This window comes from Hipposideros armiger, unplaced genomic scaffold (assembly GCF_001890085.2).
Source record: "Hipposideros armiger isolate ML-2016 unplaced genomic scaffold, ASM189008v1 scaffold_50, whole genome shotgun sequence".
Taxonomy (NCBI): Eukaryota; Metazoa; Chordata; class Mammalia; order Chiroptera; family Hipposideridae; genus Hipposideros; species Hipposideros armiger.
Window position 1 is genome coordinate 1,988,207 of NW_017731400.1, and position 21,236 is coordinate 2,009,442.

Consider the following 21,236-nt stretch of genomic DNA (forward strand, 5'->3'; position numbering starts at 1 on the left):
GTGTTCAAATTTGGAAATAAATAAGATACATTCCTTTTCCTCAAAGTGCTCCTAAATCAGTAGATTTTAATTAATATTTTTAATTTACCTAATCATAAAGTTTTATCTCATCCCTTTTTAAAACTGCAAAATCCAAAAAGTGAGGAGATTAACAAAATAATCATAAGTCCTTCACGTAGGTATAACCACTCTGATGTACTTCTTTCTGATCTTTTTCACAGGACAAATAAATAGATGCATATGCAAATAATCATGATTATACCATATGGGCAGCTTTAAAATGGGTCTTTTTCATCTATATCATACAACATTTTTTGAAGCCATTAAAACTTTCTTTAAAGTCATCATTTTTAATGTTGTGTAATATTCCATTATATAGATGGTCTGTGAAACAAGCACACCAACATTATCTAAAGGTAAAAGTAAATCTTAGGCTAACTTAAGACATTGTAAATAGCTGTACATCCCCAGAGGTGGTGTGCTGGCTTAAAGGAATTCCTTACTGAGAAACAGGCTACCTTTATAAAGCCAGTTGCCATGACCTGCAGAGCATGGGCTGTGTTAAAATAAAGCAGCCCTTAGAGGCTGCTGAGACCTCTCACATGCCCCATGGCCTCCGTCTGCTTTATTCCCCTTCTGCAACCTTTTCTCCCAAGGCTGGGGAGCTTCACTGGTCAGGCAGCTTTCCCATCTTCTGCACTTTTGGCAGGAAGAAGACCAGACACATGTGAGTAGCTGGGAAAAGCAATCTAAATTGAACCTAAAGTTCTCTTAATAACTTCACAACTTGCTTTAACAGAAACTAGTGAAAAATATAAGTAATTCCCAGTGTATGATCCCACCGGTTGTGTACAACACCCTGACTTATGTAACTCAAGGCATTCCCATTTGTTTGCTTGCAGAGTCACTTCCTTTAAGGGACGTGGAATTAAGTGGTTATACAAAATCAGCTGTCAAATTTGGCACTGCAGTCACATTTCCTCGCCTAAGCAGGCAGGCACATTTCTAAAGGGTAGGAATATGAGAAACTTTCCTTACAACTAATAAAACTAACCTGAGTTTATAGTCAATAAAATTTCACACCAGCATAGTTTTGTGCACCTCTCATAGTAAAGCCAGTGACCTCTCTGTCTTCATATGGCATTTTCATTTCTAGACCATAGACATATGGGGATCTGAATTTCTTCATAGTTGAAGGAAGCACATATTATTGAGATATACTGACTACATATTTTATTATATTTATAGAAAAAGGGAGAGTTTGGGGTTGTTGTTTTCCCTAAATATCCAGTGTCTCACTATAAGTAGGCCACACTACGGAATTTAAAGCCTCCTCAAAGGTCACTCATAGCCAAATATCCATTTCATAACTTTCTTATTGGCTTCCATCAGAAAATCAAATGTGGATTGCTGAAGAAAATTATAAAGAAATAATCAAGTCACAAATAAGAATTTCCTCTAGTATCAGATTTCGATGGCCACAATAACGCTGAAAAAATGAATCACCCCAAAGCTCAGTGGCTTAAAACAATATGCATTTGTTTTGCTCACAAGTCTCCAGGTCAGTGACCTTGGTGGAGTCTGCTGGACTTGGCTGGATAGTACTGGCTGGGGTTCACCCAGCTGCTGCTGATGAGAATGGCATCCGCCAGGACAACTGGGATGATCTGGCTTCCCTCCACATGTCTCACCTTCCAGCAGGCTAGCCCGGGCATGTTCTCATGGCAATTTCAGAGGAAACTGGCAAACAGAAACACACAAGGGCTTTTTCCAGCCTGTGCTTGTACCACCTTTGCTAACTAACACTTCCTTAGCCAAAGCAAGTTGCAAGTGCAGCTCTGATCCAAAACAGGGTAGTAGATTCTACCCCTCTAGTGAGAAAAGCGGCAGTCACATGACCAAAAGTGTAGCAACAGGGAAGAGTGAAGAATTTGAATCATTAATACAACCAATCTACATTAACCTTATATTTTTAAATGACAATAAAAACAATAATAAAATAAAACAAGGTAATTCAGATTTTTGAGAGGTAATTGGGTTTAATACTCTAAAGTGCTACAGAAAATACAAATATGACCTTAAATTAATAGAACAACACAGATGTTGAAAAATCTAGATGCTTTCCTCAAAACCTTCCCTCAGTATCTCATGGCAGGATGCCATACTTCTTGATTTCTTAGCTCCTTTTGCCTAATGATTGATAGAAGAGGTTTATGTGCAGAAAAGTTGATCTGAACAAAGTAGGAAAGAAGGCAAAGAAATAACACAGAACTAGTAATTTTAGCTTAATTACAATCCTTAAAACAAGCCATAAAGGCACATCTTATATCTGGGTGAAAAATAAAAACTTTTCCAAGTCAGATTGAGTAGAAACTGAGATTCAAATGTAGGACTAGCTTTCTGGGGATGTACAGCATAGTGACTATAGGTAACACTACTGTAATTTATACTGTATTTGAGAGAGCAGATCTTAAAAATTCTCATCACAAAAAAAATATGCGTAACTATGTGTGGTGATAGATAACTAAACTTAGAGTGGTGATTATTTTGCAATATGTACATATATCAAATCATTATGTTGTATACCTAAAACTAACACAAGGTTATATGTCAATTATATCTCAATTTAAGAAAGAATAAAATGAGGGACTAAAAAAAGCAGATATTGCTTCCATATTACATCAGAAACAAATATTTGAAGCTGAATACTGTTCCTTCTACCTAAAATATTTTTCCCTTTCTCACCACCTAATTAACTCTTCCCCTTCTTGAATTTACTTTTATTTTATTTTTATTTTTTAATTTATTTTTAATAAAAATTTATTGGGGTGACAATGGTTAGTAAAATTATATAGGTTTCAAGTGTACAATTCTGTAATATATCGTCTATATATCACATTGTATGTTCACCACCCAGAGTCAGTTCTCCTTCCATCACCATATATTTGATCCTGTTTACCCTCAACTACCAACTACCCCCACCCCACCCCACCCCCGCTTACCCTCTGGTAATCTTTTTTTTTGTTTCTTTATTTGTTTGTCTTGTTCCTTTGTTGTTTTCAGTTTTATATCCCACGTATCAGTGAAATCAAATGGTTCTCAACTTTTTCTGTGTGACTTATTTTGCTTAGCATAATAATCTCAAGATCCATCAATTTTGTTGCAAATGGCAGTATTTAATCTTTTCTTTTGGCAGAATAGTATTCCATTGTGTATATGTACCACATCTTCTTTATCCAATCATCTGTCAAAGGACACTTTGGTTGTTTCCATGTCTTGGACACCATAAATAAGGCTGCCATGAACATTGGAGCACATATATCTTTGTGGCTAAATGTTTTCAGATTCTTTGGATATATTCTAGGAGACAGAGTACTGGGTCATATTGTAACTCTATTCTCAGTTTTTTAAGGAACCTCCACACTGCCTTCCATAGTGGCTGCACCAATCTGCATTCCCACCAACAGTGTATGAGGGTTCCTTTTTCTCCATAGCCAGTTAAACGTTCACATATTTGGAGAAACCGTCTTAATCACCCTTCTCATACTCTTCTCTTTGAGCCATGTACTTCTTACAGTAGTGATCATGGCTTCATATTTGTTCATAAAATATTTGATTGCCTATCTCTCTCACTAGACTGTCAGATCCATGGGGGTAGAAACTTTTTCTGGTTTTGTATAGTTCTATCTTTGGACCCAGTATAATTGCAGGCATATAATACTCTCAATACATAAAGGTATATATCCAATAAATGAAGGAGTAGAAAAAAGGTAATAAATGAGAGAGTATGTTTATGGGAAGATGAGATAGTCTTATGGATCAGAGAGAACATGAATGGCTGATGAGACCTAAAGAGATCTTCAAAGTGAAGTTTTAGGTAATGCATTTTCAAATGAAGGGACTAAATCTAAAATACACATCTTAATGTTCCTGTATCGAGGGTTCAATATATGAATGTTTTTGACACACGGAAACAACTGCATTTTATGTTTTTATTAGTGATGACCAGAGAAAGTCAATGTGAAAGACTTATCAAATAAATGCAGTTCCTCCCATAAGGATAAGCCCTTTTTCCCCAAAGCATTTTCAATAGAAAATGATGATGAAAGGGAAGGTACATATTTTATATGTGATTCATAGTTGGCTGATGCGAAATCAAAGGCATCATGAGGCACTCCACAAGCATCTAATATTTTCTGAAGACAACTTAGACTCATACACATTCTCTCCTTACCATTTACTTGCTGATGTTACAGTACCTTCTGTATAGGACAAGACTCACCTATTGCCACCTTGCTTGCCAGGGAATTTTTTTTTTCCTGGTTGCAAACCAAAAACATGAAGGGGCTCTTTTACCCACCCTGAAAGAATGTATCTAAGCTTGGGGTATTCTAGATAAATTGATAATGGAATTGGAAATTACTTTAGGGAGGAAACTTCAGTGCTGCCTATCATGGTTACACATGGAATGACATGCACCCCATAGCATTGAAGCCCCAGATAAATATCTTATGTACAGGGACCTGTGCATCTTACATACTGGCTATATTCAGCCCAATGGGGTTGACTGAGCATCACCTCCTTTAAAATTCTCAACATATCAGTTTATGACACTAGATTAAATGTTACAATTCTCACCACAAAACATTCAAATGGAAAAAGAAAGACTGTTTGATGGTAGACCCAGAAACGTCATGATAGCCCTTTAAGACCAGACTTCAGAAGTACAGTCAACACAGAAGCAAAACTGAACTGAGGTGTAGGGTAGCCACATCATTTACTTTAATTTATCTTGGCTGCAACATTGCCACCCTACATAACTAACTTATTGAAACATTGCTTTATATTAGGATAAGTTCACATATGCTTATGTATAATTCATATAAGGAAAAAAAATGTCAAGGTGGGCTTTTTTTCTTTCATGGCTACTTGGAATTATCCAATAAATACATAACTATGAAGAAGGCACAATGCTTAATATCTGGTAAATACTGAAGTAGTAATTAAATGTGAGCTTGAAAAATAAGTGAAAAACATAAAGAGAGAAAAGGAAAAGGAAGGAAAAGAGGGAGGGAGGGAGAAAAAATAAAAAGGAATAAGGGAAGGAGAAGGGAGGGAAGAAAAGTAGAAAAAAATATATATATATGATGTTTGTACATTTCCCATAATGAACACTCTTGTGTCAGCAAAAAATTTACTGGTATTACTTTCTATTGGCAAACTCCACTGGAATATATTCTTTTCCCCAAAGTATTGTATTTCACTTAAATGTTGATATAAATGTTATAATATTTTGATTAAATATTTCCATAGCCCTCTCCTATTTTAATTTATTCAATTACTCTGAGTCTCACACAGACTTATGATAGGTCCTGAAGTTAGAAACTACCAATATTTAATTTTTAAGCTCAAAAAATTGAAATTAAAGAAGACATGTAAATAAACAATTGTATTAAAAGACTAACATAGTAGAACAAATAGGATATTATTGTGGCACAAGAGAAGAAATTATCAAGTCCCTTGGGAAGAAGAATGGGGAGAAAACAGATGTGAATTTTTCAAAGGAAAGATGACGTTTGATCTAGGTCCTAAAGAATCAGTAGAGATTTAAAAGACAGATGACAGAGGGAAAACATTAGGGCAAACAAAGCCTTGGAGCTTGAGGAAATAAATGCAAAAGCATGACCACCTAACGTAGCAAGGTGCACCAAGGGACCTATGATGGAGGCAGAGTAGGAACATAGAAGAAAATAAAAGATGAGTTGTGTGAGTAGACAAAGACTAACTCATAGAAGAACTTGGATGGCATGCATGCATGATATTGATTTATTCTGTAGCCAGTGAACTTGAAGCATGGAAGTAAAATAATACAGTTTTCTTTTTTAACTTATCTACCAACCATGTGGAATACAGACTTAAAGAAACCACAGGGAGGAAGGTCAATGAAGAAATCCTTAAAATAGTCATGAGAGAGATGATAAAACCCTGAAATGGGGCCTAGTGCTGGGATTGGAGAAGGGTTGTCAGATTGTGAGAGATGTTAAGTAAGGAGAACCAATAATATCCAGTGACCAGATGGGTATAAGAGATGATGTATTGGCAAAAAGGAACGTTTGTAATTATGTGCAGAATTGTGGTGTATAATACATTAAAGCAAAAGCAAGTCTAGGGAGAAAAATAATAATTTGGTTTTAAATGTGTTGGATTTTCCTGTGGGATATCCTGTTAGTAATTAATAGCAGGGAGCCAAAAAACCCAAAAAGTATAAAGAGATAAAGAAAGAAGGCTGGAATGGAGGTGTCAATTTGCAGTCATCAGTGCCCAGGTAGCATTGCACTCAGCAAGCACTGAAAAGTCACCTGGGGGTGTATAGAATTGAAAGGAGATAGTGGCTAAGTGTAAGCCAATGAAATACCAATATTTAATTGATAAATAAAGGAAGAGGATATTAGGAACATGAGCAACAGCAACTGAGATGGAAGAGAATCAGGAGAAGTTAGTACAGGACAAATTTTTATGGAAAATGCAGTGGCCACTAATGAAGTCACAGAATTTACATGGTCAGCTCAATGGGGTACAGACACTGTCATGATGTTTGTTTTGAATTATTAGTTACAAACTGAAGTTAGAGACTGCTTTATAACTTAAGTTTTGTACACTATACTAACCACTCCCTATTGGTTAAATTGAATTAAACACTCTGAAGACCAGCACAGTTTCCCTACTCATTTTCCTATATCTAGCAGCACCTGCCACAGAACATAACACATAGAAAATAACTGCACAATGTTTGAATATGAATATTGCTGAAGAAAATAAATAATAGATTCTCATGTTTTCGTGAGCTTTCATCTTCATTCTCACAAAGAATGCACTTTTGAAGTATATAAAATCTTACTATGTAGATGACACTGTTTTTTTGTGTGTGTGTGTGAGAGAGAGTGAGAGAGAGAGAAGAGAAGAGAAGAGAAGAGAAGAGAAGAGAAGAGAAGAGAAGAGAAGAGAAGAGAAGAGGAGAGGAGAAGAGAAGAGAAAATTTCCATGTCTGAAGACACTAATTCATTTATTCTGTATGCATCACATTCTATCATATCTCGCAGGAAAAAGTACCTCTGACAGGTCTGGGCAAGTTGAATTTGCTTAGCTTCCTCTCTTCTAATAACTTGCTTCAACTGATCTATATTTTTGCCATTCCAGCCTACCTCCATCCTTTATCACTTTTAGCTACATTTCCTGTCTCCAATTTGCTTCTTTGGCAGAGTGAAATAGATTCTAAACTTGAAATTTATGCATTGTTTTATTCACTCAAAATAATAAAATAGGTAATTTCGCTTACAATTTGTGTCATGCGGGGAAAAAAAAAAGAAATTAATTGCATTGGTCACCAGCCTTGCTAAGTTAGGCAGAGATGAGTTTCGGTGTTATTAGGTGGGATTAAGATGCTGTTTGTTCAAGACTCTATCGCTCAACCTGTGGTAAGTTAAGACTTACCGATATTACGAAGGACTTAGGCCAAGTTAATATCACAGAAAAGTTAAAGCGTAGGGGGTCAGTTCTAGGCCCCTCTGCTACTCCCAGAAGAAACACAAGAACCAATTACAAACCACATTATCCTCTTCCCCCCATTCTCAATAAAGTCCAACATATGCAAAGTTGAAATGTACCCCTTACCAGAGGTATTGTGGGGGTCAAGAGAGATGAAGCAGGCTAATGTGTAATTGTAATGCACTCTAAAATGTCACTCGGTGCTGGCTTGCCCGACTCCATCATACCTCCACATACAGCTCAGTATAGAACAAGAACATGGGGCTGAGAGAAGACAGGCCCCAGACACTAAACCTACAAGGAGACTGAGGCAAGCTAGGGGGACAAACAGAGAAGCAGACACTCAGAGGACCAAAAGGGCATGGCCACCAATAGGCAGCAACTTAGACAAGCAGTTACTGAATGGAAATCATGTAAGTAGGAAGGGGATCTTTGCCAGACATAGCCCTATGGAGAATTACGAACATCCTCGTCAGAGTAAGTTCTTGGTGCCCCTTGAAAACAATACCTTTAAATCTCTATTAAACATGTAGTTAGAGGGCTGGCAGAAACTAATTTTCTATTAACAAAAAAAATTTAGTCTTCAAAATAAAGAAATCATTACATGCACCTAATGTAAAATAACTTTTTTTTTTTTAAGCTGAGCCATCCTGCCACCTGTTGGCAGCTCAGCGGCTGCTCAGCTCGGGCCGGGAATCAAACCGCAGTTGCTCAGAGCTCAAACCCTTGAGCGAGCTCTTAACCAACTGAGCCACTCGGCCAGCCCTTAAAATAACATTTTATTAAGAATTACCCTAGACTATAATTTTGTGCAATAGACAAATATTTGAGAGGTCCATAAGATGGCTTAAAACACATAAAAAATAAATCACTTATTTATTACAAATTGTAGCAAGTTAAGCATTGTTTGGTTTTGGAATTTCACTTGCTATCAGATGTCAGTTAAAAGGCTGGTCTCAGGTCAGGTGGGATTACCACTCAGGACTCTTACTGGACCACTGGAAAATTATTTGACGTAGTCGGGTCTGGACAGGTGAAAAGTGAAAAGGTTTCAAAATTTTTCATTAGAGGCTGTTCTAATCACATTTCAGTTGTTGCATAAAAGTCACATGTGACAACTTCAGTTTACTGGCATCATATTTCTGATTACTCCAGTGATGCTTAGCTGCCCTTAGAGGACACTGCCCCATCCAGTGGCCTATCAGGTCTGTGCTTCAATCCAACTCAACCATCAAATGGGCAGAGATGGGAAATGAACTTCTTGAAGTAACAGGTCCCAGAAACACACATTTGAGTGGCCTTTGGTGTTGAAGAAAACTGTTACCAGACATGGCCAGCACACCCTAATTGACTCTCTCCAATGTATCATGCCCTCGTACAATTCTCTCCCCCTGAATCTTGGCAGAACTCTGTGCCTTGCTTCTAACCAACAGAATATGGCAAACGTGATATGACATCTTTCCATGATTATGTTACATTATATAAGACTGTCTAAATGGATTGGATCAAGAGACTCGCCCTTGCTGGCTTTGAAGTCAGCTGTCACAGTGAGAGAGTTATCTAGGGAAAGTTACACCACAAAGAACTGGCATTGACCTCTAGGAGCTGAGAGTAGCTCCCAGCCAAGAGAACCAATAAGAAAAGTGTGATCTCAGCACCACAGCTGCAAGGTGATGAATTCTGCCAACAACTTGGATCTTTCCCCAGTTCAGCCTCTGATGAGAACACAGGCCTGACCAGTACCTAGACTGCAACCTGGTAAGACCCTAAAGCAGCGGTTCTCAACCTTCCTAATGCTGCGACCCCTTAATACAGTTCCTCATGTTGGGGTGACCCCCAACCATAAAGTTATTTTCGTTGCTACTCTATAACTGTAATTTTGCTACTGTTATGAATCGTAATGTAAATATCTTTTTGTTTTCTGATGGTCTTAGGCGACCCCTGTGAAAGGGTCGTTCAACCCCCAAAGGGGTCGCGACCCTCAGGTTGAGAATCGCTGCCCTAAAGCAAAAAGATAACAAGTCTGAGATAATAAATGTGTATTGTTTTAAGCTGCTAACTTTGCAGCAATTTGTTACACAATAGAGAGAACTCACGCCTTAGGAGCAAGGTTTAGCTAGTTGTCAGTGCTTCACTCATTGGTAGGAATGTAGAATGTTCCAGAACAAGGAAGGTCCAACAGTCTAGATAAGAGGAACTGAATAACTGGCCTGATGCCAAAACACTAATTTAGGCAAAGGCATGTGTATGTGTTTGGGGGTATTTGAGCTTAGAGGGTGAGGCAGACTTCCCGTCCCGTGATAAGAACCCAGTACAAGGTGAGAGTTTACAAGTAACCAGAATGGAGGTGTTAGATGCTGGGGTGGGCTGAGTCTGCAAATGGTATGTCTAGCTATGGGGGATTACTATAGTCAAGGCTGAAAATTGGGCAGGATATTTCCATACATTTTTTGAGGCTGAACAAAGAGAATCTCCAGTCCAAAATAACTTTGAGTGGCTGAAATCTTACCAGCAGCTACACATTCCTATCGTAAAGCATTACTCTTGATATTCATTAACTGGAACACCATGGAATAAAATAATTATTGGATTAGTTTCCTTCATGAGAGCTTCAATTAGCCATTGATGAGGGACCACCAAACAAAATTTTGGATAGGACCCACTAAGAAGAAAAAGAGGTAGCAAACACAAACTTTGACTGTTTCACAAGTTTAATAGTGGCTTCCTTTCCCCTAAAAGAAGCATGATTTTTGGACGTAGAATTGGATAAAAACCCTAGCTTCTGTCTTCAATCATTTTCCAATTTAGGCAAACTACTGAACTTCTCTAAACCTCAGTTTATTCATCTGGAAAATAAGGGTAGTAATAATTACTCCTCCTGATTGTCATAGGGCCAATGAGGGGACACAATAAGATAATGCAATTATTTAAATTGTCTCCACCATAGAACAAAGCATAAGCTGATGTCTTATAAATGTTCAATAGCATAAAGAGTTTAACACTTCGTTTTGGAATCAGCCTGGGTGAATTTGAATCCTGGCTCAGTGCTTTATTATCTCTGTGTGACCTTTTGCTAGTTACTTAACCCTCTGCATATCTATTTCCTCATCTAAAGGGAGTGAAAATAATAGCTACCTCTCTATATCAGTCAAATATTAAATGAGACATTATATATAAAGTGCTGAAATTTTTCCTTAAATAGCAGGTGGCTGCATTGCCGGATTAAGTTTGCTCAGGTTTGGAACTAGCTAGCATTTTTTTGGTTGGCTGTGACAACTCCCCATGTGCCCTTTCATCCTTATTTCCATTGCTTTTGATACCTCTAATTAGAACAATTATTGGTCTGAAGTGTCATTCAGTTATATAACTCTGTTAATACAACTAGAATTTCCAGGCAAAGCTCTTCAATAAATGTTTGTTGTGTTGAATTGAATGCATATTTGCAAACTGATGAGAATTTATGGGGTGCAGACTATGAATGTCCTCCCTATAATGCAGCTCAGCCTCAATAATCTCTTCACGACCAAAGTGTGTGCAGATGTACTTTGCAGTGGATGACATGATACCTTTTAGGCTAATAGAAGGGGTTGCTTTCATGCAGAATGTTAGCTTTGGCATCAGCACCAATACAGTGGGCAACACTGCTTGCTTGGACTTATACTATGAGCCTTCCTAGCTCCATTTGCATCCCTCTATGTCACTGCACACAAAGCACATCAGAAGGATGAGATACTTATACTCTATGTTAGATGTCTGTGCCATAAAAGTGATGTATGTAAGATCAATGTAACTGTTAACAATATAGGATGCGTTTGAGAAACTTTTCATTGATGTAAATGTGAATTTAATAGACCAAGATGGTTACCTCAAAAAATGACACTTAACTTGCTTTGGAAGGTCCTGAAAGACTTGGGGAAAACAAGCTACTTGACCAGCTGGAGGCATAGACACACTGCTTTTAGGTTCTTTAAAAGAGATACTTTTATCTCCTGGCCTCTACTGAAAAGTGTAACTAAAGTGTCCCACAGACATTGAGTTGTCTGTTCTGCTTTAAAGGATCGATCCTTGGCAGCACTTTCTTGTATCTCATAAAGATCCATACGTTAGCATTATCAGGTAGACAGTTTTCTATGTGATGTTGTTTTTAAAGATCCAGAAATGACCAGGCACTAATAGCTCATTATCTAGTATAATTATTAACACTTTAATCATCATTTACTAGGGCCTAGGTACCATTGTAAGCCTTTACAGGTACTAACTTATTTAATCTTCACATAATCGTCCTATGGGGTAGCTAATACTATTGGTGTTGTTATTATTATTTTTATTATCTTCATTTTACATTTAAGGGAACTGGAGCACAGAGATATTGAATAACTTGTCCAAGGTCATACAGCTACAGATCAGCAAAGCCAGTGTCAAACCAAGTTGCATGGCTCCAGATTCATGACCTTAACCATTAGGCTGCACTTGACCTTCAACACAGAAATATCACCAGGCAGGGAGTTTAAGAAACGAAGTTTGAATCTCAACTTCATCACTAATTAGCTACATGAAAAATTTATAACTTTTCTACTTCCTCATTTTATTTTGGGGATAATAATACTCATATCATGAGGTTGGGAGGATGACTTAGATACACATAAATCTCCTTGCTCAGTGGCTATCTCGTCGTAGGTGTTCAATGAATATTATTTTTACCTAAATTTCATTCCTTCTGGCTTTTCATTAGGACTCTTATTAAACTCTTATTATTGGGTTCTGTGATGCTTTTAGTAATAACCCCATTAATACCTGAGCATAATTTAGTTTAATCAGTTAACTCTAGCCCACAGCAAAGTGTTGAGAGGAACTGGAAACAAAGACAAGCCTATCTGGGTGGACCTTGTGTACAAAGGCAATTTGAGGGCACTGGGCACTGCTGAACAGGGCAGGCCCAGGCTAGTGACTGTGGAGCCATCTGGGCAGCCAGAGGTCACTGTGAGCCAAAGGGTGGATGCACAGAGAGGAGAGGTATGGAAGGCAGCACAGAAAGGCCCGAACTCATTTTACATGGCGCTGGTGCTTCTTTGATGTCTGCAATCCATCCCATGGCCCAACGCAACACATGCTTTGGAAGTACTCAGCCAATTATCATGCCAGCAGTACGACTGCCACAAAGGATTTCTCTTGTTTCCTCTCAAAGACATTAATGATGATGATGTATTTGAACATTTTGATCACTTTTCCCAATTTTCCATATTGTCACCTGAAGGGAAGGAATGTCAGAGAGCGATGCTCAAACATTGGCACTTCCATCTGAGCTCGGGGTGGGCTCAGCAGCTCAGCCTGAGGAGCAGGAGCTGACTCATCTCTCTGGGCACTGAGCACGGGGAACGCTGCAGTGGACAGAGAGGACTCGTCAGGCACACAGGGCACAGGCTCAGTCCATTGCCGTTCATGGGGGATGTGTCAGGCATTTCCACACAGCAATGAACAGAGGCACCTCAGGTCACAGATTTTTCCTGTAAGTCTCCATTGGAAAGTGACAAACTCAGGGCGTGGCCTTAGCCATTACACACCAAGCCTCATAGAGAACCAGTACATCACCATTCCATGTTAGAAGATCAAAAGCTTTTTTAGTCATCCTCCAGTACTTTCATCCTGGTCCAGAACTGTGTCACATGATGCGCCCCTCGACCCCAGCCCCCAAACCCACTACCAGAAAGGCTTGGAGAGCATTTGTCTTTCCTCAGAATCATCCTGGAAATAAGTAAGAGAGACCGAGTTTGAGATAAGCATCATGCAAGCTAACCCACACAGTCTGCATAGGTAGGTACAATTATAATCACCACAGCATAACTAAGGAAACTGAGTGCCAGATAAGTTCAACAACTTGCACAAGATCTCACAGCTTACAAGTGGTAAAGCAGGATTTGAACTACAGCACCCTCTGTCCAGGGTCTGGGTACTTAGCGCTATATTGCATCTCTAAATTAGGTCTTTTAGGAATTCCCTCTCAGAGCATCCTGCAACTTTCTCTGATAGTTGTAATTATAATTTACAATTACTCATTTATTTTAGGTAATCATTTGTTTAATATCTGCCTGCCCAATTAGATAGTAATCTCTGTGAGAGCTGAAATGGTTTTCTTGTTTTGTTTCCCCTTGCATATGCAGCAATGCGTGCGTTTTCTCACATATAGCCAGTCAATTAATGAATGCATGAATTCAAATAACATGCAATTTGATGCTAACCCTATGCTAATCAAGGGTGTGAGGAGCTCGGAGCAGAAGAGTATCCATGAACTGAATAGAGGGCAGGAAAGACTGCAAGACAATTGTTAGGCTGGGCCTGAAGGGATGGATCTAGATTTGAGCAACTGAAAGTGAGATGAGGAAGCCCAAGGTAAGGAGAGACAGGTGTGTTTGTAAAATAGAAAGTTGAACAACTTGACGAACTTAGAGAATTGGGGTATCAAATAATTTATGGAGAGCCTTGAAAAAAGGGTAGAAATTTCAATATTAATAAAGAGTTAGATGACTTTGTGAATGTCAGCAAAACCCTAATAGTGATTGCGCTGGTAGTTTTATGTAGATTTGATTGGAATTCTTTAGACGCTGCTTCAGTAGCATAAGCTTCAGGGAAGTGTGGAGAAGACCAGACCGAACTACAACATTGGGAATGGAGAATGGAGACGGAGAAGTGATCATGCCAAGGCAGCTACTAGGAGAGCTTGAGTCTATGAGGAATGGTGTAGAGAAATAAATTGAAAGCAACCCCAAGTTTTTGAGGGAATGTATTAAGGAAGAAACAGACTCATAGTCCTGGGCCATGTGACTAATTCAGGCTGAGGCTGTAAAACTGCTCTGTGTGATTCTCCAATTTCTGTCGTCCCCTGGCTCAGTGACCAGCAATGTCAACCTGGGTCTCTAGATGACCGTGGAACACAACTCCCCTCCGTCTCCCAAACTAACCCATAGAGGCTATGTGATCTGAACAAAACAATAAACCTTTATTGTGTTAAGTCACTGGGGGATCAGGTTTAATTTTTAACTGTAGCACACCGTAGTGTATCCTAACATAGGCAGAAGCCCATAGCTTAGACTAACATAGCAGGTTTAATGAAAGGTGAAATTTGAGATGCAGACAAACAAAGGAATGATAAGCAATGTGCTAATTTTCTGAATGGAGAGAATGAAGCTGCCATTATGGCAAAGTTAGACTAATATTCTCCTGTGAATAATGGGGTGAACAATGACCTCAGAAATTTGATTCACCTTTAGTACTTAGCAACATTGATAAGGCATCTTTTTAGGAAGGAATTTGAAGGAAAAGTTAATTATTGATTTCTCATGTTAAATGTTTATAAGCAAAAAATGTGAAATACTCCACATGATTGTAAGATGCAAATATGCACAAATAATTTAAATTCTAATTTAATATTGATAAATAAGTTGAACATTTCCTTTGGTGACAGATGCAATCAATCTTCATGAGGTATCCGTATTTTATTTTTAGCATGTACTGTTAGCATTATGTCTTACCATGGTCAGTAAATATTTGTTGAATGAATGTATGACTAAATGCATATATAAAAGAATGAACAGTAGATAGAAATGACTGAAATAATTAAATTAGTTAAAAACCTATTCAAGGATTAATGTATGTATTTCATTTATCCATGGAGCAAGGATCTAGAATATCTGTTTTTAGTTTAAATTTAGCAAGAAACCAATGTGACATATAGATGATGTATTACAGAATTGTACATTAAAGTTAAAAAAATTAGCAAGAAACATGTAAAAGACAAAGAAAATAACAGAAGTTGTTTTCTTAAGTTAGGATATTAAGATGGTTTTGTAATTTATGCAACTCTCCAACAACTTAAATGAGTTTTTGACCCATCTAATTGTGATAAGAAAAAATATAATTTAATTTGACTTCATAATGCTATAAGGGAAAAGGATTAGATAAATGAAGAGTAGTGAGTCTATAGATATATTATTTTGTTAAATTATTTTTATACTTAGCACATATTTTTATGAGTAAAATAAAAAATTACAGAAGTATGCTTTCACAAAGGGTCAGGATAAAGTGGGAGAAGATAAACCATTCATCTAAATATCAGGAAGAATTTGCTGACTGTGGGAGATGTCAGATTGAGAAAGGGCATAATCTGCAGAGATATAATATTAGACTGGACAAAGAATTAAAACATCCATCACTGAAACTTATCCTTCACCTACAGGGATGTAGAATAGCCAACATAATGAATAACAGCCATATACACTGCTTGGGTACTAGGTGAGACCAGTCAATGAAAGGATTATATTATTCATGTGATGTAAAACCCAAGATTGACACAAATAGCACAATTACCATAAACCTAAAAAAAAACCCCACATATTCTTGGGTCTGTGCCTATTCTGTTCTTCTTACCCACATTTCTTACTGGCATAGAAAAATCAGGTTTCCAACATGGAAGCAAAACACTGAATATATGCACCTATTAGGATGAACTGTGATCTGTGGATTACAGAATTCAATGTGCAATGTGACCCGCTGGTAATTTTGGTGGAAGACAGAGAAATAGGCTATCCATTCTGATGAGCTGCCTCTCCTTTTGTTTACCTATTTCACAATTCTACAAATATTTAAGTGCTTACTATATGCTAGACATTGTGCTAGAAACCAGATGGCCTCTGTTCTCTTGGAGCATATAGTCTAGTAGTTGATGGGAAAGGCATGAAATAATCCAGTGCTAAATTATAATCTTCTATTCACCTGTCCATCTTCCACACTAAAGTGAGACATTTTTAGGTGAGAACAATGCCATATTTATCTTGACACTCGCAGAAACTAGCAGAGTTCATAACACATAGTAGAAACACAAGCACACAAAAATCATTTGTGGGATAATTAAGTGAGTGAAAGGAAGAATGAAGGAAAGGATGGAAAGGGAAGAATGTGAATGAAGTTAAGTAATTTTGGTTAAAAGAATATGTCCTCAAGTTAACAGAATGCCACCATTTCATCAGTTAAAATTAGATCTGAATAAAAACTTCAGAAACATTATGTTTCCATCAAAAGATAACTAAAAGAGTTTCAGAAAAATGACCTCTTTCCATCAAAGACCAAACATATACTTATACTTTAACCTGAGGTTCAGGAAACCAAAATATTATTCCCAGCTTCACTCTGAAATTATCTCACATAGAGGAAGCATGTAACATTTGTATGCCTAGTTTTTCCTACTTGTAGACAGTAATAATCCTTCCTAATGGTGGGGATATAGGTTTAATTGAAACACTCAAAGCACTTAATTTGAAAAAACACTAATTTCTACATGAGCCAAATTGGTATATTCATTCTCCTCTGAGAACTATGATGTAGATATTATGTGAGCGTTAGACAGTGTGACTCTTGTAAAGGAACAGAATCTAACCTCCTCTCCAATACTCTGGGAATATGGGTCTTATATGAACCTGTGGCTCCATGACCTAAGAAAGTTAGAGAGAGTCCTCAGCCATTACTTAGACTCAGTTTCCCACCTCAGAAAATGTAGGACCTTGGTCAAGCTACCCAAAGCAGCCACAAACAGGCTGTTTGTTTCAAATCTACTGAAGTATAATTATAAACTCAACCCTAAAATGTCCTCAACTTTGACCTAAAACATTGTTTTGCTTTTTCTAAAATTGCTCTGTGATCTGTATTTACTACATTTCTAATGTCATCTTCTTATATATTGAACATGCAATGTTAATTTGAGAACCACATCCTCATCCTGCACAAGATTCCAAAAGCTACTGCTGCCACGGAGGAATAAACAGCCTCTAGGAAATCAATGAAGGAAGCCATCAAAGGTCATTTGGTCTAGTCCACTGCACTAAGCAGGTAAATAACTAATCCATCCAAGACAAAATATTTTATAGAAGAATCTAATTGATAACTATTTTGATACCTTGATGTAAACAATAATAGCCTACATTTATTGAGTGCTTACTATGAGCCAAACTCCAAGCGCTAACCAGATTATCTCATTGAACCCTTAGAACAATCTTACAAGATAGGTACACTCTTTAATCTCACTTTTATTGATAAAAAAAAAAGTAGTACAGATAAATCAACTGGGACTCTGGCTAATTCAATCAGAAATTGTGTGATTGAAAGCATTTATGATAAGGGCAAAAAAATCAGACTTGAGGAAGAATGGAAGAGGGCAGAGCGCAGTCTAGATGCTGCTCTAGAAAGGATGCTGGCTCTAACTGCTAAATGTTCTACCACTGGATTCCCAACGCCAACACAGCATCAGAAAAAAATCTCTATCTGACCCTGCACCTCATGTCATTTCCTCAAACTTCAGAGTTCTGGGGAGAGGTCGTCCTTAGGTCAACTGTGTCTCTGTTAGCTGGCAAGAGACAGGAAAAGGATACATCTATTCAACCCACTTGTATCTACTTTTGGCTTCCTTAGTGGTAAATACAGTCTTCCTTTCTTGAAATAATCGTCAGATTTCACCCAAAATGGGAAACTAATTTGGACAGTGACTGTCACCTACACCACTCCCAACAGTGTATAGGTACAGATATCATTGCTCTGAGCCTTTTAATCCTTCGTATGAACACAAACATCTAACCTACTCACACTACAACTCTTCTATTATATTGATTCTGATCCACAGAGAAAATGTCACCCAGAAAGATTTTGGAAGTGTTGCTAACAATAGAAATAAAGCTTCAGCCACTTGTTTGTAACCTACATCTTTCTTTCAAATGAAAGAGTTGGGATTAATAATTTTTCTCTCATTCTCTCTGGAATTTTTCTATTCCTCAGCCAAATGGTAATTTCTCGGGAATGAATTACAATATTGCTTCTGCCTGCTCATTTCCATATTGGTGAATTACTTTCAACCTTAATGAATGATCCTCTAGCAAATTAATTATTCATTTTTTATATATTTTATGTTCCTCACTCTATAGATTTATTACTAACTGTTGGGATGTACAAATGTTAACATAGGATGATACCATCATCTAGCTTCATCAATAATGGATTGTTTTATTTTTTTTAATGATTTTTTTGTACTATTGATTGTAAATGGGTTTGACCTAAAGGGCCTTAAGTTTTTTCCATTAAAAATGAAGTAAGCAAAGGCTCAATGTGGAATGACACTTCTAAAACACATTCATGACTTAATGTACCCTGATGATCTTAAAGAAATGACTTTGATGCTACCAGCCTCATCTGCAGTGGAAAATGGTCTATAGAATGAATTTGCAGATAGTATATGAAAAATCCATCTAAATAATTCCAAAAGTCAGCAATTAGGAGTAATTATGAAAAATGAAAAACACGAAGTTCTGCAATCATCTTCATCACAAACTCACTATGTGGCTCTGCTAAAATGAATACACATTGCAAGCCAAGTCTAAAAAAGAAACAGTATCGTATAGTAAGAAAAAGACCAGAAAACCTCATAGTAAGCCATTATGTGTTAAGTGCTTTGCAATAAAGGAGCATCATAAAAGTAAAGCACGTTGACCGGTGGAAAGAATAAAATGCTTGGTAGCTATGAATAGAAAAAGCAGTCCCATTTATGATTAGATATTTCACTGTGACAAAAAGGTTAGCTTTAATCAGCCAGAAAAGCTACTCTTTCACCTACAGTGTAGGTCTTTGGTCCATTTTACCTTTATTGTCATACATCTTTTTTTAAAGTGAGATAGCAGGTAGTAAGTTTAATTTTAGCAGACAGAAGTTCCTTTCATTTATTTATTAAGACATCAAACATTTATAGAGCAAACATTTATGTGAAAGTACTGAGGTAACCCAGGATGGTGTGTCAAAATGGAAGTCTCTGCTTTTAGAATGCTTATAGTCAATGAGTAGAAATATAACACATAAATAATTATATAATAGTAAAGATATACAGCAATATTAAAGATACATGTAAGAGCCAAGGAAGTTTAGAGAAGAAGATATTTTAATTCTAAGTAGGGTTTTCATTTCAATTTTTTAATTCCAATCAAATTCCATATTGTGTTGTGAATTGATATTTGCTCTCCTATGGAAATAATTTGGATTTGGGTTATGCATTAACTCACAACTATAAAGCACCAGAAATGATCAATCTGGAGAGATGGAAAATCATGTAAATTCTAAGGGTCTTAAAAACAATTCTCAAGGGTGAAACCTTGTCCTACAACCCCTGTATTATTATCTCACACCACCACTTTATGGCATGTAAATCTTAGGAACTATAAGAGAAGGTTATAAGTTGATTGATTCCATAAGATAGCCAGGTGTCCTTGCATAGACCTTTCTATGTCTCAGTTTCTGAATTGTAACATAGGGGATGGTTAAGCTCAGAATCTCTACTATCTTTTCAAAATCTTATATCCTGTGATTCTAAGTCTCTTCACATGTGCCATCTTTCATATGGCCAATTTCCATTTCATGTATAAATGTTGTTGGGTTACTAGTTCCCTATAAAAGGACCAAATAGAAGTAATTAGATCCCCATGGAAAAGCAATGCCCTATGAATGTCTCACATCTCATAAATAGTCTACTATGAACATCTGTGGACCCTATGCAAAGAAATGAAAGACTTGAAATCTCCTAATTTCCCTGAAACAACTTTCTTATTTCTTATTAGAGATACACAGATTATACTCATGAGCAGGTTGTTGGCACAAAAAAAAGAGCATAATCCTAAAAACACACCATTTCTTGATGGAAATGGTATTTGTATACAAGGACCAGGTGGGTATCAAGATAGCAGAATGGCCAAATACATTTTAATAGAAGGAATTCTAATACAACATTTAAGGCTCTGTTTATTTATGTGATATAATCCATTCTCCCTCTCTGCCAAGCCCTCAAACTATCTGCAGCCTGTGTAAGAATTTTTGTTCTTTCTGTTGTTGGTTGTATATTTGAGGTGGAAATCACATAAAGGGCTAAACATCCTATTAAGTTGATGATGTGGAAAAACACAGCACAATACATGGAGTCGTCTGGTGTTTGCAAGAACTCTTTTAAGAACACTATCTTCTACTTTCTATTTTGTGTTATGTAGAGTCTTTGTTCTCTTACACTGTAAATTACTAAAGAGAGGAACCCATGCCTGATTTATCCTGTATCTGTCACTATGTCTCTAGCATTGTTACTTCTCAGACAGTAGGTGCCCAATAATATTTCCTGAATGATTCATTGGACATAGATATATCTAAGCAAAAGAGAAGCAATGAAAACCCCTGGTGACAACCCAATCTAAATCCACAATTCTCATGAATCTGACTTAGGGGTCTTAATCCTTTTGCTTGTCATTGAGATATTTTGATGCATTTGAAATTAGTCATCTGTTTGCTTTGGTGTATGTTTGTCAGACTTGTCTTTCAGACATTTAAGAGTTAAGTCTACTTAACTCAAAGTTGGAGATTGACACTAAATGGAAGGACTTAGCATGCTGATGTGATACTGCTGATCTCCATACTAATGATGCCACTTGTCTGAATAAGTAATGCAATTAATGGCATGCTAAGTGTTCATTCCCTGTTTCTTCTATACACCTTCTGATGATACAGACAGCATTCCTTTCACTTGAAGGAAATGGGTATGAAAACAATTTTACCTTTAATTTCCTAGGTTAATGAAATTTTAAAAAACAATATGAATGGTAAGGCTACGTCATCACTGATGATTTGGC